Raw genomic sequence first — 17,604 nt, 5'->3', positions numbered from 1 at the left:
TGAAGTTTTTCGTTCTGGAATCTTGTGGCAATCTCTGAGCCCCCATCAGAGACAAGGCAGAACAGGGACCATGTCTGAAGACCCTTTGTAAGGACTCCTGAATACCAGAGCTCCTGTCAGTAGTTACTGCCCTAAAAAAAAAGAAAGAGATCTGACCCCTCTAAACCTTGGTTTTAACTTTTAGGAGGGAAAGTGCTTTAAGGAAATAAAAAAAAAAAGAAAAGGCATTTTAAACTCATTCAAGTTTCAAAGGATCAAAAAAAATTGTATTTCCTGATACTACCATATCTTTGATTCTCTCTCGTGTTGCATTTCGTACAGTAGCTTAAATATGTATATGGTTATGCAAAGTGCTACAGGAACAATATGTACCAATAAATAGTTGATTTTAGGAAAGTGAAAATTAGGGATGTTTAGGCTGTTAAAATGGAACTACTGCTTAGGCCCTGGCATGCAATGAGACTTCAGTCTTCCATCAGTCTACATGTAGGCTTAGACCAAAGCAACTATCTGAATAATGCTTTGCTTTGTCTCAGTTGTTGATTATCTTTCATTCTCTTTGTGGGATGTTGCTGATCTAAAAAAAGAGGAAACCGAATTTAAAAATACATATTTTTATTGAAAGAAACTTCCAGGGCTTTTTAGCTTTTGTAAATTCAAAATCTCGAAGAAATTTGATCTTTCTATATCTGTTTCCAAAAGTTGGAAAAGAACACTGATTGCTAATAAATAGCTAAAAAAACACTGCAGCGGGAATTAGTTTCAGAAGATATTTTTCAGTATTATGTGTTTTTACATTTGAAGGCACAAGAGAAATAAACTTTCATTCATAGTGTTTGTACCTTAGTATAGCAGAAATTGCTCACCACTCGCCCAGATTTGTCCACTGACCTTGTTAAATATATGTGGGCTTTTGCAGGCAAGTGTCCTAAATATAGAAGCAAATTGCAAATGTTGTTTGACCAAATGGTCTTAGGTTGGCTGGGAGATTCTGCTCATGCAGGCTTCACCAAATGCTGGAAAACAAATTAATTTACCTGCCATTTGAGCATAATTAGCTGCTAACGTGGAGCAATACAGGCGAACAGAGATAGCCAAAGACACAACTCAAGCTTAGTCCGAGCTCTATACCATGAGAGTAGTTGTGTACTTTAAATTTTGCTGTAGAGATTTCTCATTCTTTTGGCCGGTTTCCTTCCCTGTCTGAGCCCTGGTCGCAGCTCATCTGTTTCCCAGGGCTGTTCTGGCTCAGGGCTGGCTCAGCTGCCGTGGGCGATGTTGCACCCTGGCATCGAGCGGGCGCTGCCAGCTCCAATTCCCAGGGACTCAGCATGGCATTCCCTCAACAAGCTCAGTCACCAGGTTAGGCATCTTTTAATCTAAAGAATCAGGAAGAGATTTTAATCTAAAAAATCCGTTGGAGACAAAGATCTACACCATCCCTTTAACCCTCTGTTGGCTCTCAAAGCAGGTGAAACAAATTGTTTGATAAACTTAAATTACGGATGTGGCGAATAATTGTGCAATAAAATGGCAGTGGAGAAGGGGAGGTTCCTTTAGTTGGATTATGAGTGTTTTGAGCCGAATTTTTAAGGGAGATATTCCTTGGTATTCCTTGGTTTCTGTATTACTGATAAGCAGAGGGCAGGGACCCTCTGGATCCCTGTGCAAGTAATCAAACATAACATTTTCAGTATTAACAAATTTCAAAGCTGAGGTCATTTATGCACGTGCTTATTTTTAAGCATTGAATCATCCCATTGCCACCAACTATAAAACTCGCTTGGAAGTGCTTGACTGGATTTAGATATCCATTAGAAACCGGAAAAACTCAGGGATCAAAACCCACCTTTTTCTCACATTATTTCAGCCAAAATAAGCCATACAACAGAAAATGTATTGAAGTCCAAGTGAACTGACTTAAAATCTTTTGAAACTGACTTCAAAAGCAATGTAAAAGGGGGAGCACCTTTAAATCAGTGGCATTCTCACTGATAAAGTAGGTGCTTACTCCTAATATCAGCACTGCTTTCAGCCCCTTGCTTGGTTGTCTTCCATTGAGTGGAAGCTGCACAAAAGCACTTAAAATGTACAAAACACAAGCACCAAAATTGGAAAGACTTTCTTTTATTTCTAACAGAAGAAAGGAATATCAACATCCTCTCAACAACTCCTTGCCTTGCATTGGCAACAGTATATTTTAAAATACAGATGGTTTTAAAGATGTTTTTCAACCCTTCCATTTGGATTTCTCCCAGGATTAAGTGCATTAGGTTGCTACTCTGTTGATTGCAATGGTTAGATTAGGGATCTAGGTGACTGGTTTTGAGATGAAAACATGTATAAAAGCAGGTTTTAGATGTTTATTACATTTCACTGCTCCTTTTAAGGTAGTAAAGTCCCACATTTCAATGTAAAGGTATTTACAGCAGAAAAACCAGGACCAAAATAAACAGATAAGATTTGAACAAAACTGATCACTCAACAAATCTATATGATCCACAGACTTTAATCCCTCTTACTAGAGAATCTTCTCTGAGTTCAGAGGCATTGTTTGCTTTAGTTCCCTAAAAAATGCACATGATGGGAAGAGGTATGTTGATAATAATGTGCTGTGAATAGCATGAAGGCATTCTGTGCACAGCGTATCATATCATCCATCATTAAGTTTTTCTTCTCCCTCTCTTGCTAATGGCAGTGAATCAAATATTTAAATGCATTTGTTAGTCCTACGTGCAAGTGTAAGAGTATGTGGAGCAGGAAAGACACAGATTGTGTAGTACAAAATTAGGCTATATAGTGCATTTTAAACCGGAGATTTAGTAATGGACACAGCAAATGAACTCAGAAAATTAACATTAGAATTTGCACTTTAAATGCTTCCTAATTGGCACCTCTTGGGATCCGTTTTGAACTCACCCAACATGATTTTTTTTCTTTTTACTGAAAACAGTCAGTTTGGGCTGACAGCACCTGGGTCATAGTGAATGAGAGATGATGATGTATTTGGCAGCTTTTCTAGTTGAGCACTGACAAGTCTTGTTCTCTAAAGAAAAAAATCAAAACATATCAATCCACATGCTCACTGTACTGAGGAACTTCGTTGTCATATCTTTCAAATTGTTTTAATGTTTCAGCACTGCAGAAGTGAAGGCATAACAGAAGGAGACAACTATATGCAGTTTCACTTTGTTGAAAACAACTACATAAGGAAAGCAGAACATAACTAGCAGAGTCCTGATAAGGTCATGTCAAACAAATTAATAGGAGACGGAAAAGAAAAGCTTAAAAATCATTCTTTAAAGATGATAGTCCTGCTGGATGGAAAACTAGTTGGGCCAGCCAATCCAGTCCTTCTCTTGATTTACTGCCTTCTATGTCCCCAGGATCCTGTGCTGTCTAGATGTGTGTTTACTGATCCTTTTCTGGACTGTTTTGTGTGTGTGCTGACCCGATCTGCCATCCCCAGACCTCATTAGAGCTGTTAACTGACTCTGATCCAAAAAGCCACCTCCTGCCCCCTCTTCCAGATGAAAGACAAGACAAGAAGGATGTCATATTGGCTTAAAATTATTTTTGAGTGCAGAATGCCTGAGTTTCCAGAGTGTGCACCACTTCCAGCAGCTCTGCGTAGTTTTCAGCAGCTGGAAACCCGTCTTGCTGTTGCCTGGATTTGTTAAGACATCAAACAGCCTGGGGCTGATTTTTTGGTAGTAGTTTTACATCATGGTGCTGTATCCCTGCTTAGTTACTGATCAGCACTGTGGCCTCAAATGGACTCCCTATGATGCCATCAGCCAAGCCCACACGTAGTAGAGCGAGGATGTGCAGGAGGGAATCTCACCCTTTCCTGTTGGGAGAAGGGTTGATTCCAACCTTAGTGTGGGGATAAACACTAAGAATATGTGAAGACTGTTGGGGAAGGGCCCCTTGTGCTCTCCTCACAGAAGGGAGCATGTGCTAAAAGCCCCCACAAAGAGATGATTTCCAGCCTTAGGTGAATGCTGCAGACCAGGCAGTTCCTTTAATTCTGGCTTCTGGGTGGTCACACAGTAACTGTACAGCAGTTCTGTATTTTTTTCTTGCAAGAGAACTTTACAATTATATTTATGAATACTTAAATTCTCTGTTAGAGTGAAGAAAAATAATTTTGAATAAAAATATGTAGTGGGCTTCTTACTATTTCAAACAAGAGGGACCAAATCTGCAAAACCTATTCATAAATATGGCTGAGCTTAATTGAAGGACTTTATTAACTAAAGATTATGATAAATATATAATAATTTTTTTTGTATTACCACCTTTGTTCGTTGTTAAGAAATTGAGTCAAGGGGCAAAAGAGGACAGAACAGTAAAAGGATAGCCTGATATAAAAAGTTGCAACAATAATATCCGTGACCTTGAATTTGTTCATTCTGCTTCATTCTGTTAAACTGCCCAAGGATTACTCATTTTAGGAATCAATTTTTCTTTTCTGCATTGAAAATAATCGAGTCAATAGGTTTGTGTTTAAATATAGCCCTGTTTGCTTCCCTGTAACCTGTTGCTCAGTTCTACTGACTAAATGTCCTGAGGCACAGTCTTCTCATCCTTTTGTCAGTGGAATCTACTTAATTATTCACCTTAGAGCAAAGATGTTACAATTATAGCCTTCCCTTTGTGCAAGTAACCAAGTGTCTCTTTGACTGTTATGTTAACTGTTTAAGAATTAAAATATCTGCGTATAAATCTGGCCCCTTTATTCATGTGAATTCATGGGGCCCTGTTTCTTAGCTGAGAAGCTGGGGTTTAATCTGATAACTGCTGTTTTACAGATCACATAGATGAATCTAAAATTCTGATTTAAGAAGTGTGGGAAAGCATCTACACATTTGTTTTTATTTTTTTCAAAGGATTTCTGTGGGCTTGGGATCTGGTGCTCTCTTTTTCTTCCGTACTGATTTACAATTATCTCCCTTCTATCCTCAACAATATGTGTGAAAAGAGCTGCCACTTCTAACAATTCCTGGTCCTGAAACTTTCCTGCAAATTTCCCTGTGTTTCCTAGTCCTCTCCCTTCTAGCAAAGAAGGGTCTGGAGTGTATTCCCCGTTGTTTGCAGCAAAAGTTTATTAACATATTTACATCATTTACCCCTGTTTGTGCAGGGTGGGAGGGGGCAGAGATCCTGCTCACACAGATCTATAATCAACTCCAGTTGAGTAAATTAGTGATAAAATTATTACTGTGTTTCTACTGCTCTGCAGTTTTGGCATTCAGTGTTTTCGTGTCTGTGAGTGCACGATAACAAAGTTCTGAAGCTTTTCCTATAAAAGACTCACAAGTGTGGCAAAACATCTTGAGTTGGAAACTCAAAGTGAGCGTTCTCTAAGCAGCTGCGGATTTTAAACGCCTCATTTTCCCACTTTAATTGGGACAACCAGTTTTCAGGCACCACAAACTCCAGTTTGGGACCTGCAGGAAATGAGGACTCAGCACCTTGGGAGGACTGGTCCCTGATCAAACAGCCCTGGCTTCATTGAAATCATTCTCTGTGCTCATGACATCATGCCACGCTTTTCAATCCCAAGGTTGTTTTTTGTATTTAGTATAAAGGTCATGTTAGGATTAAAAACAATGAACAGCTCACAGCGTGCCTAGTGACCCTGTGAGAGAAATGGTAACGCATTTCACAGTAAAATATACGTCTGCTAAGCACAGTACTGTGTCCAAGAAGTGGAGTTTTCTAATTACGTAGTCATTTTGAGAAGGAATGTGCTTGTTAGGACCAGGCCAGGTGTGCACTTGTGATGGGAGCTGGAAACACTGTGTAATTACACACCTTGCATAATATAAAGTTTACAATAGCCATACAATTGATGCAGCAAGATGTAAATACAACGAGTTAAAGTGTCTAAAAGGACACCTGTAATCTAGCCTACAGCTAGTACAATTATGTTTGAAACAGTCTTGCATTAAGATTTATTAGCATGGTAAAGTCGCCACTATTCTGAAACAGGGGAAAAAAAGGAGAAATACTTCAGAAAATAATTTGAACAATATATTTTCAGTGACAAATGAAAGTTATTTGAGGAATCTTCCTGTAGTTTCCTGAAGAGACAAGTCACAGTAAAATCACATTTCTTTAAGTATTCAATTCAGTAATTATGCAGTAGTTGTCAGTGAATAGGTTTTATACTTTTGCACTTGTAAAGGACTTGAATGGCATGTGTCTGTCCAAGAGATCACCAAAACTTTTACTGCATTGCAACAAATGAAAGCCATCAGAGCAAATTTAGGGAGAGGAAGGGGAAAAGAAAAGAATTTCTGCCCTGCATAATCTAAGGTGGTTTCCAAAGTGCTTTATTTGTAGGGTGTAGAGATTTGAGCTGAAAGAGGTCAGCAAGATCTCTCCAGTACTACTGAAAAACTCTTCTTGTAAAGGTGTTGTTCCTCAGCATGACTCCGAGCCCTGCCAGATGACCCATGGAAGCAGGGACAAAGAGTCCGTGCCTCTCCGTGTGTTGCACAGCCATTCCTGTCACAAGGTGCCCGTGCTCAGCTGTGTGATGCAGGAGGGAACGAGACCTCTTGGTCCTGGTACCACCCCTTGCCCAATCTCTCTGCCTTGGGCATTCAGCCCCCTTTCTCTGCGGTGTCACTGGTCCCATCCTGGCCACAAGGACTGCCAGAGCCCCTCAAAATGCTGTGCAGTGCAGGTCCTTTGCCCTTTCCCTCTGTTTAGGGCCACTGTTTCCAAAGCCCAGGCCCCTGGAGCTCTGTGTCTGCCCTGCACCCAGGGGACTGGTGTGGCCCCGGGAAGCAGCGAGGGGGTGACTCAGAGCCAGGCACCCGTGACCCAGAGCCAGGCAGAGCACCGGGATGTGCTGGGGCCTGTCTGGGCTCTCCCTGGGCACAGGAGGGGTCGTGCTGGGACAAGCAGCTGGCACAGGAGCTGGGAGAGCCCAGCCATGGCCTGCTTTGCCACAGCCTTGCCCAGGCAGGTCACCCCCTGCTCTGGGCCACTCCACACCTAGAAGTGAGGTGTGTGTGCAGGTGTGTCATACATAGACATGAGGGCTGTTTGCATGAGCAAGCGCCATCCTGGGAGAAGCTCCCAGGGCAGCTACACTCTGCAGGGCACGGATAACTTCTGAGTTCTGTGTCTTTTATAGCTTAAAGCTTTGTGCAGGTCTTGGGTCTGCATCAAGGACCTCCCTTTTAAAGCTGTGTTGTTTTACTGTCCTGCTCTTGCAGTTCTTCTCTCTCATCACACCGGATTCACTGTGATGCTGAGTTTGTTTCAGTTCTGTTTGGGATATTCAACCCTTACCTGTCCCCCCTCAGTCATAAAATTGGGCATAGTAATTATACAAAAGGGAAAAAACGAGTCTCTCCATTTGTCTGATGGAGGTGGGAGGTTACTGCTCCATTTTCCTGATTTATTTGCTGCTGCTCTGTGAATAATAGAAGAAGCCTTCAGGACAGGAACTTAGACCAAGCAATGCTCACAGCATTATTTCCTTCTCTGGCTGTCTGAACCACCCACCAGCTTTCCATGCCTTGAGGTAGGAAAAGGAGTGTGTTGCTGGTGACCAATGTTCCTTGTGCTGCCATCACAAGCAGTTACTGGTGACAATACAAAGTGCTTGTGAAGAGGAAGGCTCATACCATAGGGGTGAAGTAATAAAAATAAGGGCTATGTACGTTAGAGGCAGTGCTGACAGGTAACAGGTGGTTTGTGGAAAAGAAAAAGCACGTATCCATGCACAACTCCCTGCCTCTGGAATACAGCTCAGAGAGGGGATGGTAGCTAAGCCAGGTGTCTCGTTTGCAGAGATACAGAGATCTGAGTGACCTGCATTTATCACTAAACTGTAGCTTCCCCCAGGCACTGGTGAATGATTTAGCAATGGCAGTGGGAAAGATGAGCAGCACAGAGCCAGGCAGGGTGTGATGCCCAGGAGGCTTGGGAAATCCAGGTGCCCTGAGCTGCCCGTTAGGGGCATTTCCATGTCTCCAGGAGCTGAGGCTGCTGTGAGCAGGGGATGGGAACTTGGCTGCACTGTTTGATCACGATCCATATCCATCAAAGCGGAAAAATGACAAACAAAGGGTTCTTTTTACTCATAATTTAGAAGGAAGTGTAAAATCTGGTGTGACAAGTTTAGTAAAATAAAGGCACAGGAAGGAACCATTCAGTGCTTGCATGTGTCCCATAAAGAGGAGCAGTTCTCCTTGGCTCTGACCACTGCCTTGTAAATTTAGGAAAATAGCTATTTGGCAAACAAACAATTCTTTGAATCTTTCTTTGCCCAATTATTATCATAATTTATTAACTCGTCTTTCCTTTCTTCATATTTGAATGTAGTTTTTTAATGGAATGTGATTGACATGTAGGCAAATAGAGTTCAGGACAGGGCAACAGGTTTGTTGGGAAAGGTGAAAGGAGAGAAACAGGAGATAAAAATTAGGACTTTGTAGTGGAAATATGGAAACCTGCATAGGAAGGGAGCTGATAGGGAGGTGGGACAATAGTGCCTTGCAGAGGATTTGTACAAAGCATGGTGTACAATCCTTGCTCTTTTGACCTGCACTAAACACTTATCAACTCTCATCATCATTTTGGCTCCATTTTACAAAATTGGGATTGAAAATTTTAAAATTAGGAATTAGCACCATGTGACCATCACTGGAAGAGGGTTGCATTGGTGATGTGCAAAATATCAGCTGAAATGTTTCCCTCACACCAGCTGAACCCATGTTAAAACTGTGTCTCCTTTTTGTGTGAAATTCTTTGCCTGCAAGGAAGGGATCTTTGTCGTGTCACAGGATGGAGAGAAGAGAGCAAAGAAGGATGAGGTTTTTGGGGTATTTTTTGGAGAAGAGTGAAAAGCTCCCCAAGTTTTATTGTACTGAGTTTTTCAAAAAGGGAGGTGACCTGGTTACCATGTATAAGTGCCTTCAGGGCAAGGCATGCAATATATGTTTCTAATCTAGTGAAGAAAGACATGGGAAGAACCAATGACTGGAAGAGGAGCAGCTGAAGTTCACCTTAGAGGGAAAGCATCGAGTAACAGGGCACTAAGCCTTGAGGGGAAAAAAAATTATGAAATGAAATAATAGTTTCTCGTCTTGGTCAAGATGTCATTCTAAGAGAAGCGCTTTATTCAAACACAGATGATTGGATTTAAAGCAGATTGCAATAGATAAGGGGAATATCTCAAAATTCAGGGGTGGCCTGATGGCTTAGTGTAGCTATCTGTGGCTTTCCTAAATTGGTTATGGTCTTAAATAAATTAGAGACATGTCGAATTGGAATAGCAGACCTCTGACTGTCTTCCTTTGCCCACTCTGACTCATACAATCTCTGTAAAGATATCTATATTTTGAGGGTGGGAAGGGAGTCCTGTGCTTTTAGTTTACCAAACATGTCATACTGGATTTTACACTTTCCTGTATATTATAAGAAATCTAAATCTAGCAGTTGTGGCCAGATTCCAGTCCCTTTACATCATTTAGGTGGATAATTTGTTCCACTGTGTTTTTCTTTCTTCTCAGCTGTACTTTCTCTTTGAAGCCTCCAGCTACTGGATTGGGGAGGTAAATTATAGTCTTCCTTAGTCCTGAATTGTGTCTCTTGTTTCAATTTTTGGAACTCACATAATTGATTCATTGCAGGATTGCTTGCATTCATGGGATTAAATAGCTGGAACCCCTTTTCACAGAAGCTGCTGTGTGAAAATTGTTATGATACTTAAAAATGATCTTTTAGTACTTCCTTTCTTGGGGCTACAGGAGAAACAATGTCTTCTCTGTGCCATTAAGTGCAAAAAAGGTAGTTGCTCCATTTTCAACATGTGCACTCGTTGGATTGGTGTTGCTTCTTTGGTGCATGTGCAGGTTTTAAAGGGTTATTGACCCTTTTTGCTTTATTTAGTGACAGAGATACCTGTGTGATAATTTGGCTCTGAATACTCATCATAGAATCCTAGATATCTGCTTTTATCTTTTGGAAAATTTTGTACCCATCTGATATCTCCAAGGTACCCATCAAACACAGAGAAGATGAAAATGGATCTTACTACTGTTTTAAAAGAGGAAAAACAAGGAAAATCTTCCCTTTTTCAGGAGTGGGCTGGAAGGGCAAAACCCTCTCAGGCTTTCTTTTAACTGAAGGTGTCTTGTTCAGGTCACCCTCACACAAGCATTGAAAACTGCAGTGTCTTTCTCATCTGCTCAGTGTGAACATCCCTTTAATGCTAATTAATGCCTGTTTGTGATGGACACCTGCAAACCAAGGTCAGGATTTTGTAAACTGCATTTCTTTATTATCCCTGTGTATTTCTAAAGAGCTGCTCTGGACAGATTTATACCATTAATACTTTTTTTTTTACACATGTTTAGATTCTTCTGTCCTAAACACAAACATATTTAGCAGAAATAAAAATGCAAATGAAGAGCTGGTTTGTGTTTGGTTAGTGAACAGAGCAGGAAGTGTAGATGTGCAAATGCCCAGCAGGCTCAGGGGTTAAACCTCCTCCCTTTAATTTTTACAATGGGTTCTCAACAACCAGTGTAAACAAAACTCAGCAAATTATTCCTTGTGCTGTGCTCAGCTGTCCAATTGCATACTCTTTTATTCCATATTATATACATGCTGCTTGAAAAGTAATTTAGGCAACTGGGGAAGGGCTGTGTGAGATGCAGAGGGAGCCTTAACCACCAGGAATTAACTTAAAATTTTAAGCTGTATAGTATACAAGTCACATAACCAGAAAGTCATTATTTTAGTCAATTCAATGAAGTGTCTAAGGCCTGGAGAAGACAGTTAATGTAAAATTCATAAAAGAAGCCTCTCAAAAATTTTGCATGTAGGAAATCTGCTTGGAAAGCCCTGATTTAGTCCTGTCACATTCATGCCACTCCAGCAGCTGAGTTTTACAATTGGACTAGGTCAGGAGGATGTGTAATTTGCCCAAGAGCATCTTAGGGAAGGAAAGAACAACAATGTGTTCCGGAAACGACAGGTTGGCCCAGCAAAGCAGATGGTCTTTGGGGTGGCCCTGGAGTTTTGCATCCAGTCTCACCAGTGAGCAAAACCAGGAGCTTCTTGAAGGCTGGTGGGATGGGGTAGGAAAAATCAGAGACAAAGAAAATAAAAATAAAAGTTTGAAAATCCTGCTGTGGGTTTGGCAGGCAACAAAGAAAGCAGAACTGGATGAAGGCAAGCCTTTTGTCACAAGAATTTTCTTCTGAAAAACATGGCTTTAACCAAACCTTGGGATAGTCCAGACTTTTTTTCCCTCCCCTTACAAAATGTTGAGGGGTTTGATGAAATTCTATTAAAAAGAAAAAATCAGTGAAACGTTTTGACTTTCAGGGTAGTTTTTTTCCTTAGAAAATTTATATTAACAAAGGTGCAACACTCAACATAAAAATAAAGCAGTCTTACTTCGCTGAAACTGATTGACTAAATTTAAATTTTGCTGAATTATTCCCTACTTTAAATCCTGTTGGTGTTGATATTTTGTCTTTTTGTCCTGATCCCAGATTATTATTATTTAACTTAGGTGTTTTGCTTTATAAAAGGTTATTTATCAATAAGCTCTATTCAGAAACTGCCCTGAATTGGTCCAGCTGAGTACACAGCACCGATGTGCATATAAGGTTCTTCTTGAATTTACTTTTTCCTTCTCATTCCTACACAGCAGCTTCCAACCATGCATTTCTGAAACCAACCACAGTGGGATTGAAAGCCCAACAGGGATCAGTTTAATCTGTTTTTGATGGGAAGGATCCTGAGGGCTGCAGTGGATGCTATCTCTAACACTGAAGTAGAGCCGTGCATCACAGCTGCACTTTCTGCAGGTGGTGTAACACAGGATTGAAAGTTAACACCCAATCCTGTCCACTGGCTGTAAGCAACTGTATTTAGTTGCATTTTCCATGGGATTTCCTCCTTCCCCCTCCTCCAGCTCAGCATTAGTTGGTATATTAGTCCCTCAGCCACTGTAAGCAAAGGATTACTCAAGCACGTAACGTGCAGCAGAAATGTCAGACTTCTGCAATCACCTGTAATCAGTCACAGCTCGTATCAAAGTGGCTGGAGCTACACTATAACTGGGTTGGAAAGTGCATGTAATGCAATCACCTTCTGTGCATTCAATAAAGGATTCTATAATTCTGATAAGTACCTTCAAACTAAGGATTTACAACAAGGTCCTCTTGAAATGCAATGTCGTGTCTATTCATTTGTCCTGCAAAAGGAACACGTAATTTTTGCCCGTTTAAGAGAAAAAACTGCCAAACGTTGATACCTCCCTGGGATTTTGAGGCTTCTCTTCTTGTTTCTCTAGTAAATGTTATTGTGGTAAGTTGAGATGTTATGGTTTATCCCTGTCAGAGGCCAGACACAACTCTCAAAGCCTTGAGGGAAGTGTGATGGGCATCAAAGTGGGTCTGGAAGGACCTCATGCAACCCCTGGGCGACTCGTTGTGCATCCATGCTTTAACAGGAAGCTTTCTTTGTTCTAAGATTTACATTTTGTTTTCTGCAGCAGGCTTTGTTTCTGCTTGAAGAGTTCTTCTCCTCCATGGTTAAAAAGTCTCTTCTTGCTTGCTGCTGGCTGTGCAGTGCCCGGTGAATGAGTTTTGATAATTTCTGTTGGGATTAATTAATTAATTGCAAATGTCTTCAGGCTAAATTGTGAGTTTGCATGTCAGGATGCTGTACATAATCAACAAAAATCACTCAGGGGCTTGACATTATGGAGGTTACATGGAGACTGTGAGAGGAGCACATTCATTCCATATTAGTCAAAACTTTGTATATGTTATTTATAGACCAATTCCTATTTTGTGACTTCTCATAGTCAGAAGCACAGATTTAAGATGAAATGTTAGGATAATAACCAAAGCAGCAAGATGATTCCTTTAATTGAGCCTATTTGATGGAATTGCAAAATTTTTTAATAGGATGACTTAACAATAGTAATTGGGAAGTAAGACTGTGGAAGAAACAAAGATCCATAGTAATATTTCAGGTTAGATGGATCACTGCTATCCCAAATGAATGAGCACTAATGAAGCGTTGTATGAACTTCCAGAGACTGGCTACACCAGCTGAGTGAAGGGCACAGGATACATGATAAAGTTCAGAGAAAGATCTTTAATGTGGATGTTATCATCACCAACTGACCCATGAGAATAAACAGTGCATGAGGCACATAAAAAGCATTTTTAAAATTTATAAACCTGAACATTTTGGCTTCTGTCCTGATCCTTGATTATGGGGTTGTGGGTTTGGTTTTTTTTTTGTTTTGTTTTTTTTTTATTTTTTTTAATATTTTTTTTTTATTATTTAACTGACATGCCCCATCTTATAAAAAGCCTATTCAGAAACCACACTGAGTTAGTACAGCAAAGTTGAGGCAAACTCAGCTGCACAAAGGCTTTATGGTCTATCACAGGAGGCAGATTTTCTGAATGTCTTATATTTGCACTTTGAAATCATCAGTTTAAATCCCCTTGGCAATGAAAGCATTGTTGCTTCTGCTGGATTCACCACTTTCCATGCCCTCCTCGGTCAATGACACTGATCTTGCTGGTTCAAGTAGGTGCTTATGGTTTTGATCCATAGAGTGTTTCCATCTCTGTCCTACACTGAGTTTCTTGGGGGTTTTGCCCTGTTAGTGAGTGCAACTCATTGGTGTTAAGTGTGCAACATACCCACACCCAGTATGTTACCAGTCAGTAGCCAGTTTTCCCCCAGTAGGGCCTGGGAGGAAAACCTACCAGGCTGGCTTGCCTTTCCCTGAGCAGCAGTGCTGTGTTTGTACTATTTTCATTTCAGGAGCAAAGAATCTGACTCAAAAGCAAAAAAAAAATGGAAATTTGCAAGCAGGATACCTTTGGTGTTGCTGTCTGTGGTTTTATTTATCACTATGTGATAAATATGTGAGCACTGTGTGTGCTCAGGCTGGCATAGGCAGTTAAAAACCACTGGAAGAAGGATGAAGAGAAACAAAAATCTCAACTACCCAGCATGGCTGTTCAGAAACTTAAAAGCCTCTAGAAAAGTTATAGTTAAAACAGTTTTCAAAAAGAGAAGGGGGGGGGGAAGGCAGCCATCAAATACCACTATGCTTTGAGATAACCTGGAACAATTTTACATCTGACTCTGGATTCCATCAAGCTCCTCTGCAACCTTACTGTCCACAAGCCACAACATTCCAAAAGTAAGTTCTCGCTGCCCCTTCCTTTCTGCCGTGGGTCAGAAGAACTGTCCTCAGTGCACGAGAAATGATTTATTTTACGTGTTCGTCCAAACAGATTCTGAACTTGCACTTTTAATGCTCAAAGATACAGCCTAAGACTTTGCAGACTTTGTGCTATTTACATTTCTGGCTGGATGTTTTGGTTGCATAACCAGGTGCACATGGAAATCTGGCATGCAGCAAAATGCTCTAAGCATGCGTGAAAATGCAGCATATGGTTGGTGAGGTTGAACAGTATTTAAAGGTTATCTTTGCTGTCAACATTTAAGATTTTTAAGGATGTTGCTGTAATAACACCAAAGCTCTGTCTGGTTGACTCGAAAGCTGTACTCCAAGAAAGAAGCTTTGTCTTGGCCTTTGATATCAGGATTTTGTTAAAAAGGATGTAAAATAGTAATTCAAATGTGGGGTTTTTTAACCTGTGAATGTTCTTTCTTTCCAAGCACTTGCCTATAGACTTTTATAAGCATTATAGGTAGGTGGGACAAATGCAGCTGTCATAGAAACTGGGTGTCATTGACTAGAATTGGCCAGTTGTGCCTGCAGTTATTTGATTTATAAGTATATTTATCTTTTATGCATGTGGAAATTTGACATATAGTATGACCGTGTTGGAGCATATATTTCACTAAATCAAAAAAGTGTATGTAAATAGATGCCATAGTAAAATCTGCTGTCTGTGCAGGGCACAGACAATATTCCTAGATATTTTTCAGGGATATTAGAGCTCCAGAAGGCAGCATCACAACTTGATCTCCCTTTCAGCTCTCTAGAATTTGTTTTTCAACCATCAGGGCCTGGACAAGCAAAGCAGAAATGGGAGGAAAGACCTACTTTTCAGCTCTTGCAGTGTAAAAGGGTTGGAGTAGCGCGAGGGACTCCCTGGAAGAGAAGGGAGGATGCTTCCAACCCAAGTACTGCAAAAGGTGGCCATAAAACTGCCCTCCAGAGGGCTCGTGTTGTACATTGTCCATGGGATGGACATCCCTTGAAGCATCCTTTGAAATGACAGTCATCCTGATAAACTCTGATTCCCACTGTATTTTTGGGATTGTTCTATATGTAATCTTTTATTCTTCCTGGTCTTTCTTTCACATTTTCACTTGGCCCTCAGTAACATGGAGCTCTCCCCACTGGAGGAGTTGGAAGGTAATCTGTCTCTTCTTGGTCCAAATCTGGATCACATTCACGGTTAGGCCCTCACCCTTTAATCAGTCCCTGTTTGCAAAATCCCATCTTTCACAGTATTCCACAGGGTGGGTTGGGTTTTTTTTTTTGGTTTGGTTTTCTTTTTTTTATTTATTTGTGGATTTCATCTGGTACAAAGGTTTAAACTACAGAAGTAATTTAAAATATTGTGGCATTTCCTTTCTTAATTAATCCCAACTGTTTTTCTTGGTAGTACAGAAAGTATCAGTATTTGATGAGGACATTATGCCTTCATCACTGGGGCAGTGGATTCTTCCTGCCGAGTCTGTAAACAGCAGACAAGCCACAGAGTTCAGCCTTCATGTTCTGGTTTTCATTAAGCCCAGACTAGAGGAGCACCCAGCTGTGTCTTCCTGTAAGGTCTGTCAGTCTTCCAAAGCTTGTTAACATGCTAATATAAAAGGAAATAGGGCTGACTTCAAGGAATTTACAACTAGTCTTAAACTTCAAAGACTAGAGCTACATCTCTTCAATTCAACAACAACAACAACAAAAATCCTATAATAAAAGTTCTGTTACCCTACGAGAACAGATCTCTATACATTGAACACTTGAGCCATAATATATGATGCCACATTTTTTTGTTGCAAGTTGCAACACAAAGCCTCCTGCAGTTGTGAAACTTTGTTCATAGCTGGTAGGTTTGATCAGAGACAAGATAAATTGCTGTCCAGCCCACAATTAGAATATCAGGAATGAAGTTGTCAATCTCTCCTTCCCTAAACCTGTTTTCTATGTAAATGTTTGCAGTGGGATGGTGGGTTGGGTTTGAACAGTAGGCAGCATTCTCAGGTGGCAGGAACTGGAAGAACTCCGATGACTTCAAGGGAATTACCCCTCTTCTTAACATCTGAACATTTGGCTCGATCTGAGGAAACATCTGCAGTGCCATCTGAAGATGTTCAAACATTCAGGTTGATTTTCATGGAAAAAAAAGAGCACTGTTGTGTGGAAGCAGGGTGAGGCACCTTTTTGAGCTGAAGAATGACTCACTGTTCTCACTCCATGTGGGCAAAGGGATGTGCAGGAAGGATTATATGAGGCAAACACTTAGTGATACTTCCCCAATCTCCAGTGATTTGAGGATTAGGGACTTCCTGAATTGGGATCAATATTATTTATATCAAGAAGCAATGAATGATTTTTTTTTTTTCCCCCATCTCCTACTGTATCTCTTCTTTAGTTAGATGGATAACATGAAAGATTGATTGCAAATGCCTCTTCAACTCCTTGGAGTGCTCTCTGCTCCTGTTGGAGTCTATAGGAGCTTTCAGGTCTTGCAGGAACATAGTGGAATGAGATCACACATCCCTGAACTTCTCAGATAGTTACATTTCATCAGTGCCAAGAGTAAGTTGCCATTTTTATCATCTGTAGATCAGATCTCTGATAAAGGAAAAACACCTCAGACATTCAATAGCATACTATTATTTTGATGTTGGAAAAGATTTCCATTAACATTCTCCTGTGAAGAAAAAGAAAGCTGAGGAATTTAAATGCATAGAAATAAGGGTTGTTGCACAGCTGAGATAATTATATATGTGTCAGGTGACACATCCAGAAGTCATTTGAGGAGATTTCTTCATGGTTTTTTTTTTTTTTAATGGAGATTGAACTCTTTGTGTCAAGGAACTATAAGAATTTGTGTGTATTCACTTGACCTCAAAATTGCTTGCTTTGGTCACCCAGAAATATTAAAAGCAACTCAGTGCAGGGGGATAAAAATGGCAAAGTAGCATATTAAACTCAGCTGTTATTCACACTGTTCCTTCTCTGACAGCTTGTTAAAAATGTTGGCAGGACAGGTGCTGCTGTTATACTTTCCTTATTCGGTGCTAATTAGAGCAAACACAGAATCAAAAATGGTTTCTAAAGGGAGCTGATTGTTTTAATAGGAATTAATTGAAAATCCATCCCACAGTGGTGCAGAAGGCCACAGGGAGCAATGGCACACGTTTAGATTCACTTACCAACCTGTTCTGTGCTCGTTGCAAGTGAAGTTGTTGTGACTGCGTCCACACTGGGAAACCACAGGGAGGGAAGGCTGTAGACCTGGATGGTTGGGCTGGTGCCAGAACCAAGCACAGATGTGCCAGGGTTACGTTTTCCAGTTTTCTTTTGTCTTGGAGGAGCTAAAG

This window comes from Neopelma chrysocephalum, unplaced genomic scaffold, assembly GCF_003984885.1.
Source record: "Neopelma chrysocephalum unplaced genomic scaffold, ASM398488v2 Primary Assembly neopelma1_119, whole genome shotgun sequence".
NCBI classification, from domain to species: domain Eukaryota; kingdom Metazoa; phylum Chordata; class Aves; order Passeriformes; family Pipridae; genus Neopelma; species Neopelma chrysocephalum.
Note: the sequence above shows the minus strand (reverse complement) of the source record.